This window comes from Tyto alba, unplaced genomic scaffold (assembly GCF_018691265.1).
Source record: "Tyto alba isolate M040663 unplaced genomic scaffold, T.alba_DEE_v4.0 Super-Scaffold_6, whole genome shotgun sequence".
NCBI lineage: Eukaryota > Metazoa > Chordata > Aves > Strigiformes > Tytonidae > Tyto > Tyto alba.
This window is the reverse complement of record NW_024881327.1, coordinates 7,284,904-7,303,789: the sequence shown is the minus strand read 5'-3', so window position 1 is coordinate 7,303,789 and position 18,886 is coordinate 7,284,904. Positions and strand designations below refer to the sequence as shown.

Below are 18,886 nucleotides of genomic sequence, written 5' to 3'. Positions count from 1 at the left end.
GGACCCCTGTACTTAGTCTCAGGCCACTGCTCCCACAGGGTCTGGCCCAAGAAACACGCACCTCTGCGGGCGGGGTGGAGGGCAGCAGAGCAGGTTGGTGATGGACACGGGCAGGAACGTGGCCTCTCTGACACTAGAAAGCAGCCAAGAAACATCATTTCAGGCCCTGACTATACGCACTGATACATCTAAATCCGTTTGTGTATATAATTGTATTCTGCAGCCGCGGTAAGTTGCACATCATCATCCACTCAAATGATTTCTCAGATTTGTTTGCTTCCCTCTGATTGAAGCATCAGCATTCTACAAGTACAATATGAAAATCAAGTCTCAGTTTCAGGTTTAAACATTATAAAACCTCTCATCTTTTCCCTAGTCAGAGAAAACTGTTAAACGTATTTCTTATTCAGGCATTATTTTAGGAAACTGCATTTATTTCACATGCCCTAGTTCATTTTATTATTCATCTGAGTATTATGGCTTAGAATCATTAGCAGTAGGAAAAAAAAAAGAGAAATCAGGATAAAGTCATTTACATTGGCTATTACTACAGGTTTTGCTAATGGAAAGCTCCTGTATGCAGCTGAGAAGCTTAAAACATTTTTAGTATAAAAAAAAGCAGTGGAACTGAAAAATTAAGTAGAAAATTATTTTAAAAAAAGAAAAATCAAACTGACCCTGTGTTACGAGCCTCTAAGAAAAGAACTTTCAGAAATATAAGCTGTGGACTTTGCATAACAACTACCATGCATCAGCTAACACTGCATGCAGCATTTCCTTCACCATCTAATTATGGTTATTGGTTACATATACACACACTCTGGGCAATGCTACAAAACACAAACCCAATGTTACTTTTTTTTTTTTTTTTTTTTTTTTTTTTAATTAAATAAACCGAGGCAGCTTAGTCATCAGAACCTATAAATAGTATTTCACACACTGAAATACAAGCAGATTATGGGCTTTGGCTTATGTATACTTCTCTTCAAATAAGATGGGATGAACAAGCAAAAAAAGAGGATGAACAACTTTGTGAGTGACAGTCACTCATTTGGGAGAATACTTATCCAGTATCAATTTAACAGGAAGAGCCCAGACTAGCATCCACAATATCTTAGCTCTCACTTGCATCATTCCTGAGGCTATACATTTGTGTGCGTTCACTGTTGAACGCTCTGGCCCTATATGCTATAACATCAACCCGGGGTCTACGCCTTCCTTTAGCTTGCTACTAAAATAAGCTTTCCTCACTCCTCTCTGAACTGGGAGAAATCAAAAAGCTCCAGCCTTCCTTTATTCACGGAAAGGATAAAACTGGCACAGTTGCAAGGGGGTAATTACTTTAACTATTAATAGTAGCTTTTTTTAAAAAATACCCACACTGATATTTAAATATAAAGCCCAGGTTATTCAAACTAGACTAAAGGTAGAAGCTGACCCTTTAGGGGATGATACTTCAAATGAAGTACCAAAAGAAAAGATTGCATAAAAATGTGGTTTGTAAGTCTTGCTACAGACTGATATTTCAGTCCTTTGTGGGTCCCATCCTTTCAAACGATATTTGTCTTGGCACTTCATTGTCCTTTCCTACTCAGCCTCACTAGGGTTGTTGGGAACTGATGTTATTTGGGAGGGTTTATTTCTTAAAATATCTCCCTCTGTAATGAAACTCATAACATAAGGGAAGGCCAAGCCAAGAAAACTAATCTAGTTAGAAAATAAATCAGGGTAGAGGAAGTCACAGCCAGTACTTGTGCACACACTGGCTGGGGTAAGCAAGACGCTTCTCCCTTTGAGAAGTTTTGCAGCTTTGAGCAGGTTAAGTGGAATACCTCTCTGTTACGGGACTATGAAATAGTGGAGAAATCTCTTCTGGTACGCCTTTCTCAACACCAGGTGATCTACAGTCAAAGAGCAAGCATAAACAAGAGTTAGAAAAGATCATTTTGGCTATACACATTACTCAGGCAGGAGAATATTAGACTAAACAAAAATTCAGCCCCATGGAAACCACTAAATAAACATTTCTATTGAGGGTAAATGTGTTCTACTTACTGTTTTCAGTATTTTAATTTTTTTTTTTTTGCTTTGCATCCAGAATAAAAATGAGAGAATACATAAATAAATATGGGACGGTTTCTCCATCAAAATATTGCCAGTGACATTACTACTGTGTCATCCTCAACAAAATTATTTTCATGATGTTCTTTGCAAGCTTGGAGAACAAGTTCATGAGAAGACCATCTGTTAGCATGTAGCACTGCACCTGCTTAGCGGTCTTGTGCTGTATAATATAAAAAAATGAAATGTCATCAATGGTATTGCAACTGACACAGTAAAAATGGCAGAAAAACTCAAATGAAAGTTCGCACCGAAGCTTTATGCTACATGTAGAACACTGTTTTCTTCTGGAAACTGATGGGGAAATATCTCCCTCAGCTAGAAACCTCAGACCTTGCTCTAAAGCCTTTAGAGATTCAAGTAATTGTTGCTCTGGTGACCCCGCCCACCTTTCCTCATAGTGCTGCAGAGTAAATTGTGATGATTTCATTTTTGAAGGATTGTGTTAAATACAGCAGTTATATGGAATTAAAAAATAAAGCAGTAGTGGTACTGAACATCGGCCACGCAACAGCATACCGCATAAATCTCAGAATAGCTAACTTGGAAGGTGCTCTCATCATCTGTAGTTTCCCTCCACCCCAAACTTTATTACAAATAGCTGAAAAGAGTCACTGTTCCTTCTTAGTGCTGTCAGACAGCAGTACAATGAGAAAGGGCTGCTCCTCGTCAAGCTAAAAACCTCCTACACTGCATTAGCGTGCCCCATGACAAGTGAAGACCAAGAGATCACACACATAGGAAAATAATTAGACTATGGGAAAAGAATGACCTCCCTGAGGGAGTCTGCAAACATAGTAGTGTCTATCATCTCTCAGCAGCCAATAACATAATAAATTAAGCATATGCTACATTTACAGTTGTTTTTAATTTACCTTTTAGCAACCCACAATAAAATAGCATTAAGATGTGATGCAAAAGAGAACAGAATTTCAGCATAGGCATTTGTTTTCTAGTATTGAGATATATATGGATGATGCATTAGCATACACATACACAGAACTGTTTCACATGCTAACAAATTTTTAAAAAATGCACCTACTTGCTGATACACTTTTTACAAGCGTTCCTCGTTTCTGTTTCTCCTCCCACCACCTTAGACAGAAAAATACCTTCATGCTATGGGGACATGTGTCTGTTAAGATTATAAATAAATGTTTAATTATTATTCTCATAGTGAAAGTTTGCATTCAAACACATCAAGTTTTAACAAAAACAGTGTTCCTTTTCCCTGGTTTTCTTTTCTTGGCCATTCCCTATCTCATTTGTTGCTTTTGGCTACAAACGCAAACCCCAAACTTTCACTTCATGGTATATAATAGGACAGATTTTGGTGACAGAAGCCCGAGCACCCAAAACTGAAATGACAAACTGCATGTGGTGACCAGTATGCAACTGTTAGGTCTTTGTTATAGAGCTGGCTAAAGCTACAATGCCCAAGGAAGGATGTCAGTTTAGTGTCTTCCTTCCCAGTCCTCCTTGCTGGTAGAAAAGGCGGCAAGATTTGCTACCAGCACCCTTAGGGGCTTCCCCTTATACCGCAACCACTGGTCAGGCAGGTGTGAGCGGGCAAGTAACGGTGAATTTTAGGGCTGGAAGGAGAGTGACATGTGGCACAGAAAATGTATTCAGTGCCAGACACATCCAGGGTAGGAAGATGGAAATGCATCAAATGAAGCGCCATACCTCACCCACACAACCAGCTTTTGCTCAGATCCTTATGATTTTGAATTACTGGATTCTTACTCAGTCTTTGAATTCACAGTTAATTTTCTGAAAGTTCCATGGGAAGTCATCCTGTTCCAGGAGGTATAGGCATAGGCTAGAACAGACCAGTTCACTGCTCCCAAGGCACTATGAAAGCATTGGGTTAATAGTTACCACATGCACATACAAGTCCTAGGATCCATTTCCCTCATCATTGACAAAATATGGGGAAGGGGAGGGAGGGGTGGAAATACACTGAAAAAGGTTTAGTCTCTAACAGCACAAGCATTTAAGCTGTTTCTCTAATGTGAGAGATCTTGGGGAGAAGGATACATGAAGCTGAATCTACCGCATCTTACAGAAGGTCTTACACATTGTGCCCCTCAGTATAAGCAGATGAAGAACAAGCATCCATCCATTCAATACACACGAGACCTATTGCCATGTGTGTTTTCTTAAACCTAGAACGGCAAGCTAGAAAAAACATCTCGATTTTATTCCGTTGCTTCTGAGAGTCTCTGTCAGCTCCGTTGAGCTTCTGCACTCACTCGTGGCTCCAGCCAGAACGAAGGTCTAATTTTGCAAAAGTCTTGATTTTGGTACAATTTCTTCCCTATTAAGAAATCATTCAAACAACAGCGAACTAAGCCAATCTACTGTGTGTTGATGAGACCCTCACAACAGATTTTTGAACCCCGTTAAACTGTAATTTCAGATCCCATTTAAGTAATTCTGTGAACCTAGTGAAGTGCATTACTGATCTACTGATACAATATGGGAGTGCTACGGCCCCTCGCTCCATAGCCACAAAGGGCCTTTACACCACGAATGGAAAACAAAGTCACAGAACCCTTTGATATTGTTCCAATAAAGCCTCATCACATTCAAAGCCTCATAAATTCTGTTACTTGAAAAGTGACAGAACACACTCACATTGCTTTCAGTAGAGGAGGTGCTGCAAAGGGCTTTCTCATTTCAAGAACTTTTGTAGGAGGAGTTAAAAACACAATGGTAAATCTTCCCTTTGCATCCATTAAATATCAGAATACAAAACACTATTATCTGATTTCTGTCCATGCAATGGCATCGGATTTCCAGCAAAGATGGTGAAAGCTACAAAGTGGTAGAGAAAAAAAAAGTCACTCTTGTGAACCGCTCTGAATGCGGAAACAAGCAAGAATTGAGGTTTCATGTCCTAGATTTAGTGAGATGAGAAATCTTGCAGAGATTTGATTCTCAACAAAATACAATATGCAAGGCAAGAAATGGTTGCGTTTAACATGCTGCTCACATTTTGTTCCCCACTCTAGCAGAGAATGTAGTTCTTATTTGCTGTACTAGAGGCCTTTTTTCATTCAGTTAGCTGAGAAATCTACTACTAGCTAGAAGTCTGTGGTTACTGTGGATTACAAAGTCAATTATAGTTTTGTTTTCCACCTTTTTTTTTTATATATATATTTACTGAGAGAACTGCTACATCTTGTTTTACAAGAAAACTTGCAAAAATGGAGACAACTCACCTAACTACTGAAAATATAATTTGAAAAACTACAACCGACCAACCAACCAACTTCACAAACCTAGAAGCATTTGAATTTCCTTACATAATTTTACTGGTATATCTTTTGATACAGCCAGTGCACAAAGCTACCTCAATGGTATCTATAATAGGTTCTGAATATTAATATTCCTATCATTTATTAGATGCTTGTTTCTAACCATCATTTTTAGAGGCTTTTATAGCTAGAGGCATGATATAGAAAAGCAATTCAGAAAACATCTTTTGCAGCTTTAAATAGCAAACACACTACACTAGGGAGATAGATTCACCTTCTAAACCAATAAGCAAAAGAAACAGATGTAACACAGAACTGGTATCAGAAAGATTTTCAAGAAGTCACAAACAGAAATTGTTGTTTTCTCTACATTTTTCACTGCTTTCTTTTCTGGACAGCCAGACTCCCAGATGGAGGGGTTTGCTCGAATACCATCCCTACACTTGAGGCAAACTGAAAGCTTTCATTCAGGACGAATTTAATGCATGGCAACACGTATCAGCTTTTGCTAATAAACCCTATAAATCAAGATTTATTTATATTCAGAAATAAATATCTTTATCACTACAGACATTATCTATACTTGATAGATCTGTCCACTTACACAGGTACACAAGACAAAATGAAGTATAGTGTCTTTAGCAATTTTTAGTTTTGGAATAAACACCAAGAAGTCTGTTCCCATAATTTATTTTGTAAAAGACATTATAAAATAGTAGCCACTTATTTCTTTTCAGAAGAGAACCGAAACTTTTCTGAGATTTACCTATACATTCAACTCAACAGAAGTTGAGGGAAATATTTAATCATTTATCATGTGCAGGCAGTCTGCCTTTGTACAGAAATATATAGTAACATATCACACCTACAGCAGAGCATATCACCTACAGCTCAACAGCAGCACCTCCACGATCAGAGTATCTGTTTACAACCCGTTGCTCATCTAATTTATACCACTGGAAATCTAAAACAAGCCTTTTAAAACCACATTTAAAAAAAAATATAAGTGCAAGATTAAAAAAGGGAAGGGAGCTTAATCCAGTTTTTCTTGCTGATTGGGGTGACTTACTTGATTGCAATAATCATGAGGGAGACAGTAATGTTTGTAAGATGGCAAAGATTACATAACACCATTTGAGTTTTCTGAGCCCATTTGGGCTACAGCATACCAGAAACACAGACAGCATCCAAAGCTCCACTTCTGACACAGAATTTCACCTGACTGATGGCATCCTGACTGCTATTTGGATGCTTGTCTGTGGTAAAGAAAAAAAAAAAATTCAGGCCTGCTCTACTATTTGGCTTTGCATACCTTACATGTCCTTGTAGATCATATTTTATACAGCGGGTCTGGGTACTTATGTAGTTTTGTGTAAGTTTCCAAGGACGTGGTTGTATGATTTTTTTTTTTTCTTTTCTTTCTAAATTTGGTTTGGTCAAGTTAATCTTTAAGGTTTACTTGTTCCAAAGAGTCTGCAAGGATGAATGTTTGCTTACAATGTTTGAAAGCTCTTATCCATTTCCTTATTTGCACACAAAAAAAAAAAAAAAAAAAAAAAAAAAAAACCAAAACCCCAAAAAAACAACCAAACCAAACCTCTTAATGAGATATTCCCCACAATGAGAATATTTTGAAGAGTTGCATACATTACTGTAACACTGGCATAAGTCAAAACATACACCAAATGTTTCACAATTTGTAGTTTCCTTTGCTAAGCATAAGGATCATCTTTGAGCATAATACCTTACTCTGTTTGGAGTTCAAAACACTTTTCTAGTATGTTAAGCCACTTCCCACAAACTTCACTCTCAGGAAGTTTGAACTGGCTGCTTTTCCAAAGACATTTGAAGGATGCCAGTGTTCTCAGCTTTGTAAACTCAAAATGAACTTGTATTCATGTTTCAGATCAAATGAAGGGCTCAAGTTTTGTAATTTTATTTTTTAATCACTGCGGTAGCACTTTGGAATCCAAATCTCCAGTTCTTATTTTTCTTCTGTAAGCACCCACTCTCGTATTTTGCTTAGTCTGTCTGCCAGCACCATTATCTTCAGTCTTTTCACAGCAAAAATAGGCAAACACAGATACTGCATTTCTAAATCAGAGGCTGGGTGAGAACTCAGAAAGGGTTCATAACAATAAATAAAACAAATATTAATGATCAGCTGAAATAGGTGATACAGTTGTCTCTCCAAACACCCGAACAGTTCCACTGAAACAGGTCTCATAAAACTATTTTTCTTTTCAGATGATGCTTATTAAATATATAAGCCTTAGACATTTTGAGTTGAGCAGTATACTAAATAGTGGTAATAACAGTACTAACAGCAGCAATGTGCTTTTTTTACTCTGGAGGAAAATAAACCAACCCAACCAACAAAACCAAAACAAAATAAAAAATATCCCACCTCACTCATTATCTCAAGGACTTCTAGAGCAGTATCAGTTCAGAAGTAGGTTTTGAAGTGCAGCCACTCGTGGATATAACACAAAACAATTTTTACAAGTACCCTATGCAAACGGTGAGCGCAAAGAAAGTAATATTACAAAAGAAAACACATTTGACTAGTAACTGAAAGTCTGAGGCCTAAATTCTAGCATAGTCCTACAAACCGCTACTCAAGCTGTAGATTTGAGAGAGGGTGGTCTCGGGCCCAACCAAGGACAGTCTGCATGCGGCTTTTTCTTGAGGAAACCATTGACATTTCCCTCCAAGCTTTAATCCATGGTCATCATTGTCATATTAGATGTATATTGGACTATTTCCAGGAAGAGATCTTTTCAGTAGTCATTCAGAAAATCATAGAAGTCCACTGACACCGAACAAGGGTCAGATCCTGTAGATACATAGGCTCGTCAGCCAAGGGGGCCACCGTCTACACAGAGATGCTGCTGCAAAGCAGCCATAGTTCCTATTTTTAGCCATGAACTAACGGAAGACAAAGGTGGCTAACATCTATAACCCCTTACTGAATTGCATTACATCACATGAGTATTTTCCTGCAAGAGCAGGGAGTTCTGAATTTCACCCTCCTTTCAGATCTTCTCATACTGATGGGTGTTTTCACCTTCTGAAACAAAAGTCAGTACGACCCAACCATCCGATGTTGATTTAAGAGAATACAGGATTTCCATTCAGTTGCTAGATAGGATTCTTTAAAAGAAGAGGTGGGAAAATGTTCAGAATGAAAAAAGCACACAGAGCCAGTGCTGCTGCCTACTGAATTGTTAGCTGGTGCACACAGCCCATCACACTGCCAGAGACAGCATAACAATCTCCTCTTAGTGACTGGAAGGATGAGCAGCCAGCTGAATACATTGCTTTTGCCTTCATGCCTCACGTTCACCAGACACGACCCTGACATGGCCAAAGACTGGGTCCTTCTGAAACATACTTAGATTTAGCAAATTAATGACAGCCTATAGCAACACATGTCTATACCTACAAATCAGACGCAAAGCCTTTCAGAAGCTTGAGGAGTCTTCCATATTACTACATTATTGAAAGAACTGGAGGGGATAATGTTTTACACATTTTCTGTGTTTATTCATTTAAAGGGTTGGATGTTCGGGTGCTTTAAAACAAATACTTTAGAAGAAATCAAAAGGAAACCTTAGATGTCTTCAAAGAAACACTGCTACTACCAAATGTAAAACAGCACTATAAAACAGTCACAGTCACATCATTTAAAAGTTGTTTTTCACATAAGTGAGCTGCACTACAATAAATATTCTGGACAGTAGATGTCCTAATTGTAATTTGGCAGCACGCTTTGGCTGCACCAACCTAGTTAAATAAAGTAAGTGTCAGAGAGTTATTGAGTAAAATCTGCCTTATAAGGCAAAGAAAATACTTCAGTTTGAGATGTGTAATAAGCAACAAACATATACTATTAGGTTTTGCTTTTGAGATAAAATAAACATAATAAATGTGGTTCTGCTAAAAGTTCCAGTCAGCTTTTCAGGGGGTTTTTTTTGGTTGTTTTTTTGGTTTGTTTGGTTGTTTTTTTGTGTGTTTGGGTTTTTGTTTCTTTGGTTTTTGTTTATTTTTTAAATAATATTTGTGAGGTTTTGCTTGGCTTAATAACGTAGACAGTTAAAGCAATCCCTGAACTGTGTTAATGTGATGTTCCCAGTCAGGGAATTTATCAATAAAACTGGTGAATTCATTCACAAGATAAAAAAAAACTAAAAAAATTATACAGTCAAGGAGATCCAAGATAACCTCCCATTGCTGATCAGTGTTTGAAATCCATTATGCTATGTAAACACTAAGGTCAGATAAGCCTTTTTAATATAAACAATAGGCAAAAGTGCTCTTAAAAAAAAAAAAAAAAAGAGCCTATAAAATTAAGACTATATATATCAGTGGACTCGAATTGTCTCCATGTACATCCAGTCAATCAATCCTATCCTCCAGACTCAAGCTTTGTTGGCCAAGTAAATGCAAACAGTGCTTTTATTTACTCCATTGCAAGGGAGAAAAAGGTAAAGCAGGAGGAAATGGTACAGTTCAGTGTCCAAACTATAAATAGCTTTAGGTTTTAGAAAAATATGAACCAGAGAACTGAGCATTTCTGGATAGCAAACACAAGGACTGTTTTTAGAGAAACGCATGCAGCAGGTCTTAAAATAACTGACAGTTTTACTTTGTAGTTTTACTTCACTGTTTTTCCAAGCTATTTTGGAAACTTTTGAAATCTCTCTTCTGTGTAGAGGATAAATTTCAGTTGAAAAAAAGCCACAACTTGTTCCACCACTGCATAGGTCTTTTCAATAACAAGGGACAAGCTGCAGTGTATTTAAAGTATTAGCTTATCATTGTCTAAAATTATCCAATATATCCAGAATAATTTAAGTGGGTTAAAAATGTCACAGAAATAAACAATCATTCCAAGTTTGAGAACTCTTTGCTCCTGAAAAATACTAGCGATGCCAAAAGAGCTTACACAGGTCAGAAGGAAAAATTCAATGAATTCGTTCTTGATACAGAAACACTATAACAAAGGAAAGAGTCAGATTTCTTGTCTGACAGATCCAAGAAATACAGGGAAACAAAGGTATTTGAATACAGATCATCAGATTATTTTTTAAAAAAAAAAATCAGTTAAAATATCAGAATTGGTACTAGATTTCAGATAAAGATTTGGGGGTCAAGAAAGTAGCGAGAGCAAGACATATCATGTTTATCTTAACTGACTGCTCAGAATAGATTCATATCTAAGTAGTTGTCTCCAGCTACTAATGTAAGTTCAGTCTAAAGCTCACACCAAAGGCACGGTAGTCAGCATGTGCTGAACAAAAGAGTTTCTGCTCTGTACCACTGAACTGTTTGACTACATCCCTCCATGTAAATACCTGTACTGTAAGTGTTAACTGAAGCAAAGCATGGTCTGTAAGAGGAATTACTGTTAACAGATCCGAGCAAGGTCACTATAATCTTTTGTTTTGAATTCAGCCTAAATGAAACCATACAAGTGGGCCATGTTATGGCGTCTGGTTTGAATCCCTACAGATTCTGGATGCTAATTCAGAAGACAACCCATTATAATAGAAAATAGCAAAATGTAGGCAGCAGCTTTTGGAGCAGACGTGCTTTGCTTGTCAGGTTATACTCAGTATTTCAGGCCAGTAAATCTTATCAGCCGAGATGAACAAATTCAGGGAGTCTGGGGGTGATGGAAAAGGGAAACACACTACTATGAGCTTTTCCCTTACTGTCCCTTCTGGTCGTGTCCTTGCAGCTAAACAGTTCTCTTTCAGTAAGTCACATGGCAGATGTTAGCCATTAACCCAATTTAAACTACTTTTGTTTCTTTTCCAGTACATTCCCATCAGCAGCATGAACCACAAATAGTGCCCAGCAATTGGTGAGCAGCAGATGCCCGAACACCACGTTTCTCATCTCCTTTCAATACCCCTGACTCATGCATCCTGTCTGAGCTAATGTTATTTTCCTGACTGCAGTGTGTCTGCACCCTTGGACTCTCCACAAGGGCCCAAGCCATCCCAGAAAGCTCACTCTTCCTCTCTAGACTTCAGCTTCACTGTGCTTTTGGAGACTGTCACTCAAAGCTACCTTGCTATGCCAATTCACATCCGGAATCTGTGAATTTACACTGGTATATCAGTCCCCTGCTTTTCCTCTAATTTTAAAATAATTCTAGGCCATCGCATAAACATACCATTCAGTTGCTGACTTTATTTGACCTCTACGAAGAAAATGATCTACCGCCACCACCAGTTATACACATCATACTGCCATTATTACATAATCACATTCTCCCACTTGAATGAAAAGCCCCCCAAACAGATCTGAAGCAGAATAGACCCATTCCTTGTTTGTGAGGTACTTGTGCCCTTATCTTCCTGATACTTTGCAATTCTACTGTCCAAATTGCTGTCATGTTCTAGGTACTGCAGCAGTGATTTCACATTGGTTAAGACCATCTCTGTTTCTACAGGTATGAAGATCTGGGCAATGGGGGAATGTACAAGACCAGAAGTCTACAGGCTCCCAATTCAGATTTATTTGCTTAAGTAAAGCACTGTTCATCTAAGCAATAATTACCTCAGTAATTAAGTGGATAGAGGACAGTGTCTCACCTTAAACCGTGACAGCAAGGGTAGAAGTAGTAACGACAGTAGCAGCTGCATACTCTCACACTTTGAGTAGGAAATTTACTGAACTTGAGGCAACAGACACAGGTTTGGTTGGCTGGTTTCTTTCTTCAAATCAAGAATAATGCTATTATCCCAAGGGGTTGTCCACCCAAAAGAAACAAACTTGAGATGGTGAGCCTGAAGGGTAACTGTGAATGCAGGAAGTAGCCAAGCAGGAAAAGGGATTCAGATGTCAAAGATCATGTTTAGTTACTTACTACATCATAAGCTTCCATCCTCCTGGTTGAGGAAGAAAGTTATCATCTTTTCCTTCTTCCATAGGCTATTTCTGCTGATTACTCGCAGTGTTTATTCTACCTGCCAATGGGCTGTGAAGGCATTAGCCACCCTACCGCCAGGCATGTCATACACAGAGGGGAGTCCTGCTCCAGAGTTCAGGCTGAACAAGACTTCTTCAAAGAAATCCAGCAGTAATGCTACTGTTGAGACATTTGGAACAAGTACTAGCGATCTTCCAGTAATGTTGTGATGACCATGATATGTAGCTCTTCTTCAGTTCCATTTTTAAGCACTGCACACTCCCCCTTATTCGTGAGACAATAAATCAACTCTCAAAGTGCCATTTGTTTCCGATTGCACTCCTTTTATGAAATACAAAATTACTGATGAAGCAGTTCAGTTTACAATAATGCAGTTCAACACTGAAGAAATGTTGAGCAAAGTAAGATGATAGGTATCACAAAACCCTGTTCACCCCAAGAAATTGCATGGGGTGTGCAATGCACAGCTGAATACTACTGTGATTTTCACACTCTACTGTTGAAAAGTTACAGTGAAAGAAAAAAGAAATCGGTGTTTTTCATTCTGAATTGAAATTGTTCAGAAAAGTCTACACTGGAATTCATGCTGTGCATGTGAATCATTCAGATGGAGTTTAATTGCCCACTTTGTGAAAGGAAAGGATAGCTCATAGCCCCTTTGATAGCTGAAAGGAAGCTATCAAAGATGTAGGAGAAAGAATTCATTATATTCCTCCCAGTATTTTTAAACTTCCCTATTCTTGAACCAAAGCATAGCTTGCTCTGATTATCTGTTCAGAGCATTTATAATGAATATGTGCAGATTAATACAAGAAATCTCTTCTTCCCGGCTGTACAAACACTGATCACAATAGCAATCCCCAAGACCCATAATTTTCAGCTTCATTCCCAAAGTTTTGCAAAGCTGTATTTAACAGATCTCTTAGTTACACACAGCAGAAGTTGATCTTCTCTCCTCTGAAGTAAACACAGCAGGGAGTGGGGGGAAAGAGTCTTCCCAAAAATAAATGCTTTTATTAAAAAAAAAAAAAATCTGTGCTGAAATATCTGTTCAGAAAATGCTCTTTGGATGTAGAAGGGTTTTGAATTAAATGTTCTGTGACTAAGAATATCACAATTTTAGTTCTTGAACATCAGACATTCAATCATATTATATCTAATTAAGGGTCAATAGTTTCTCCCTGGGAACTATTAATTTTAGAATTTTCCAGGAACTGAGTTTCCATGTTATTATATGCATATTTCTCCATATAAAATATGGTTAAAATATTTAAACTACCTAAGAACCCGATTCAAATCTGCCCTTGCAAATGCAAAATGACAGAAAGTGACAAAAGTGTGGCATTTTACATCAGTTGAACTCAATAAATAGAGCACATCTGAAGTTACTCTGAAACAGTCTGAATATTAGAGCTGATTATTTGTATTACCACTAGCATTTATAGGTATATTTTATGTTGCACTTACAGAGAACGCAACTGTACGAAGATGCAGAATGCCCGCATTCACCATGTTACAAAAACTTTACAGTACCTATTTCTGTGGGTGGTTATAAAATATTTATTTATTGCTGCATACAGCTGATCTTATTGTTGTTAGTAAGTCATATTGATAAAGTTATCATGGGAGACTGGTGGCAGTAGTTTATACAAGACTGAGAAAAGCTTACTCATTTATGTATTCACATGATACTGTATACAACACTTGTTTAATCAGTAAAAGCCAAAACAGACCTGAATAAAAACTGCTGGTTTCAACTTAGTCCCAAGAATGTAAAGAATTTAATTTTTAAGATTTATACGTGTCTCTTATCCACAGGGAGCACGAGCCCTAGCGGTCTATTGCTCTGAATTCCAAGATTGCTCTCATATCATCTTATTAATAAAACTGTCAGTCACAACACTGATCTTACGTTTTGTTATAGATTTCTTCCTTTTCTATGGCAAGAAGCTCACAAAGACTTTTAATTGATCACCTACTGTGTATTAAGAATGAAACAATATCTCTCTAGAGGAAAAAAAGTGTGTTTAAAATCAAGTTATATTTTAAAATGTTGCAGCGAAAAAAAAACCATGAACTGGTTTGAGCCAAAGAAAGTTGCTAGCACATGAAGACTAACCTATGGTTTGTATCTGATACACATTCTCCATTGTTTATCACCAAGTTCAAAGGGACCTCTATAAAAACAAAGATCTACATATGAACATCAGTGAAACCATACCAATAATTATCTTCTGGAGGAACAAAATAAAACGTGTTCACCATTCTAAAACAAACGAGACATCCTTGGCAAATGGAATCAGGCAAATCTTAAAATAAAAAAAAAAAAAATTAAAATATTTGAGATTATATCTACATTTCAAGCTAGACAAGGGAGGACTGCAAATTCAATAAAGCCTTAGTCACACTACATTTTACTAAAGCTATATCCTGGTTGATCATGTATGAACACTTTGCAGCAGTACTTAAAAGCCTGAACATCTTCACACAGTGCCTGGAATTCTAGTCACAGCAGCAGAGTTCAGATCTTCATTACTTCTCCTCACATTATGCTGTGGGACAATGATGTTCTCTTCCAATCTGCTGGAAGGCTTTGTCACTCTGGTGGTGTACTGAGTTCAGGCTTATATTTAATAGCATCATTCAGGACAGGGTATTTTCTGGTGGAATCAGTTTAGCTTCCCTGTAGTCTCTTTTTGAGCTGTCTTCCCACTAGTCTTGAACATTTATTCCAGTAGAACACAATTCCATACAGATATTGCCTCTTTTATATTCTGCATAGTCTCACTGAATTTGAAGAAACCTAAATTTCTGCAGTTATTGCCATATCCTCTCACCTCCAATATTTTACAACCAATTCAACAGTGATTTTATGTTTTTCAAAGCAACAAATTTTAATTAGGCTAAATAGAATCAGCTGTTATGGACAACAGCAATTATCATTCAGTTACTGTGAGGAAGAGAAAGACAACTCAATTCACTAGTCTATGAACTTTTCAAGACAGCATGAAGTTACACAGACAACTTGGACTGATTTTCAGCAGGGATCGATACAGAACTTCCATAGAAAGGGGTAGGCAAAATCTTAGGAATTGGAATTATCTGCTATATTAGCCCTATACCTATTCTTTCAAGGAGAAAAGCATTAGTTTTGTTTTGTACAGGTGGATGAGCACAAAAACCTAAGCACATTTAGAAGCTTACCCACAATAATCAAATACCAAGGACGTTCTGTGCACTGCTTATCTACTCTTTCTGCATAAGAAGAAATAGCATCATTACACAGGATGGAGAGAGGAAACCTACCTCCCTTAGAAGTCATTCTTAACCACATATGTCTGCGAAAATACTCTGTAGATGTGATTAGGAAACTTATGTTCTGACTTGTTATTTATCACTGCTGGAATTAAGTCATGCTTTTTCCTTTTCAGCTTCAAACACACTGTCAACATCAAAATGCTTTGTTGCTTAAGAAAGAATGAAACCATTTACACACTTAATTCATTACTACTATTCTTAAGAAATTGAATTTTAATTTGAAACCAAGTGTGGAAGATTCTTCTACCACCCCCACCCTCCCTTCCCCCCCTCAGTCTAATGCCGACACAAGCAATTAATCCATTTCTGATCTTATTTCCATTCTCAGCAAAACTTCCCTAGCTCCTGGCTGTGGACTCAAAGTAATTTCTTATTGAAAGACTGTTCCTTGTACTGCGCTTGTGACTTCTGTGAGGAAGCCACATTGATAGTTTCTGGGTGAGAACTGACCCAAAATACTGTGCCTATTCTCATTCTTAAAGTCGCTGCACTGGGCGGCATTGTCTGAATCTGTCTAACAAAGTCTAAACATACCTTCAATTGAATAATATAATTATATCAAATATGTCTACAACATTTTCTGTGGAGATAGATGAATTAAAATCCGGAACATGCTAATATTTGGAAGATTTGGTAAGTTGTGTAGATATGTCATATTAGGATTTTTTGTTTTGTTTTTTGTTTGTGGGTTGTTGTTTTTTTTTTTTTTCAACCATATGATTTTTATTTGCAGGTGAAACTGTAAAGTCATTTACATATAAAGTACAGAATATCAGCAAATAATAAAACCCATGATTTTCAATGAAGCAATATCCATTAAAAAGGATCTTGTCTATGTCCTCTTAGTTCAGCCTACATACTGTAAATCAACTCAGAGTATAACACATTTTGAAGCAATGGAAGTTTTATATACTATCTTCTCTTATAGCTGGCAACAGCCAGCTTCAAATATTCCTTACAATAAACGTAATGATTCCTATGCCATCCTCAGATATCTTTGTACATTTGATTTTGAACTTTAAGAATTAATGCTTTCAGCCTTTCTTAGCAAGTTCCTTGCTGTTCTGGTTGCTGCACACAGCATGCATCTTTAAAGCCTGGAGCCTGCAGCCACAACACATCATCAAACCTGGCAAGATTACTGTTGATCCCACACATCTGGAAACCATAGCTTCAGGAAAAAAAACAACAACAAACCAACCGACAACAAAAAACCTCCAACACATAAAACCCCAAAACAACCAGAAATGCTCACTGCTAATTTTATATGGTCATACGTACTATATGCCTAAAAGTAATTTTATATATAAAGATTACACTGCTCACTTTGCAGTCTATTCCTATTTTTTATATACTATGAACAATACTGATTCCAACTTTTTCTTTTAAACGATCTGAAACCCCCCCAATTTTCCATCAGAAAAAGAATGCGTTTTCTGCAAGTAATATAGACATTAAAAGATAATAGTTTTGGTTTCTAGTGATTCTTTACAAATTAATTGTTCATAAAAATAGCAGAAATTTAAAACACTTGAAGGTCTTTATTTATATCTATCTTATAAGCAACAGAGGCAAAAAAATTCCATACAATTCCTATGTTCTTTTTTGGTACTGTTTCAGAGAATGTTATATTCCTAGACTGTAAGATCAGAATGGCCAGAACATTTTAGTTTCCACTAGTGAATGCTATCACCGAGGAGGAAGAATGCTGATGACCCCATGAAAAACTTGCTTGTACTGCTGTAGCATTCTGTATTGCAGGTCCACACATCACTGGTCAATGACTGTAGCAGTCTGAATTTGATTAAGTATGTTTCTGTGGAGTATTTTGATTGCTCCCTCTCACTGTGGTGCTTGTGAATGGCCTAACAAGTGCCATGCTGGTCCATAAATTACCTGACTGACTAAAACCCCTAAAACTAAGCTCTGATAGGTGCTGTAGCCTGGTCTTTTCAAAAGATACATACAAGCAGATATTTCCATATTCTGTTCTAAAACTAGCAGTTGATTAGTTTCTGACACCCCGATGCTTGGTAGAAATTCATGCATAAGTAGTGTCTGCCACCAGAAGCCATGTAAAAGTCCATATATATCTGAGATATAAGACAACAGATGGATGCACATAGATACATTCCCTGCTGGCTGTCGTCCAGGGTTATTACATGGTGCAGGAGCCAATCTCCAGAGCTAACCAGCTTCCTTCCACTGTGTTTATTCAGTAACATCAGCACCATGTTTGAGATAGGAGCCTGTACTGTGGCAGCAACTGTGCCATCATTAAGTCAGGCAAGGTTAATTACCAGTGCATTTATGTATAAAGATGATCTGCAATGAGAAAGACAACTCAGGAAAAGTACAGTGTGATCAAGTACAAATAAAACACCAGGTTGTTTGTTTTAAGCCTTCCATTGCTGAAGAAGTAATTATCTGTCTCATAAGCACAGCTTTTTCTTTTAGACAAGAAGCTGATTCACTCAAAACTTACCTTATTTAATAAAAAAAAAATAAATAAATCAGCATCCCTACAGCACATATTTTTTCCCCTCATAGGCTATCTACGTTGCTAAGTTGGGCAGTATCTGAATAGCTCACATGCAGATGTATTACAGACCTATAAAACATTACTACAATTTACTGAGCCTGGTGAGGATGCTTTTGTTACAGCTTTTGTTTTAAATCCAGTATTCTGTCTGCCTCCTAGGGCCATGAAGTAAGTCTCTTTAAAAAGAGCTACAGATTTATTCTTCCACTTTGAATAAGTGAAAATGTGTTTTGTTGAAACCTCCTGAGAGTAAATGGATTTCCTATAGCATCCCCTTTTGTTTATGGGTTTGATGAAAGCATTTGGCACTTAATGGTTCCCAGGCTATCCCCAGTTTAAAAAAGAAGAAATTGAGTGTGTTGAGTGTTAAAATGCTTTCTACTAACCTCAAAGCAAACAATATAAAGACTTGCTTCAGGTGTCAAATTAGTATGGAAGGGTAGTGCTTACTGTCTTGCCTCTTCAACTTTTAGACTCAGTAGAACGTCATATTTTGTTCCTAAAACAAAGCTAAGGGGCAAATCTATCTGGGTAACCATCTGAAATCCAAACCTTTTCCTCTCAGTGTTATCATCTACTAATCCCATTTCAATTTCTTCACAGAACTATGCAAAAATGATTGTGAGTACAGTCAGATACTAACTCCCCACAACCACCCCTATAACAGAAAGAACTTCAGATTGAAATTTAAACCCAAAT

General features: G+C 37.3%; 1 long non-coding RNA gene across 1 annotated transcript in view; it reads left to right on the top strand.

Moving 5' to 3' along the window:
• Positions 1-11,561, top strand: part of LOC122154907 — a 121,505-nt gene extending 109,944 nt beyond the window's left edge. The window contains exon 5 of the long non-coding RNA XR_006167023.1: positions 11,208-11,561. This is a non-coding gene — a long non-coding RNA (uncharacterized LOC122154907). The remainder of the gene's footprint in view (positions 1-11,207) is intronic.
• Positions 11,562-18,886: the final 7,325 nt, after the last annotated feature.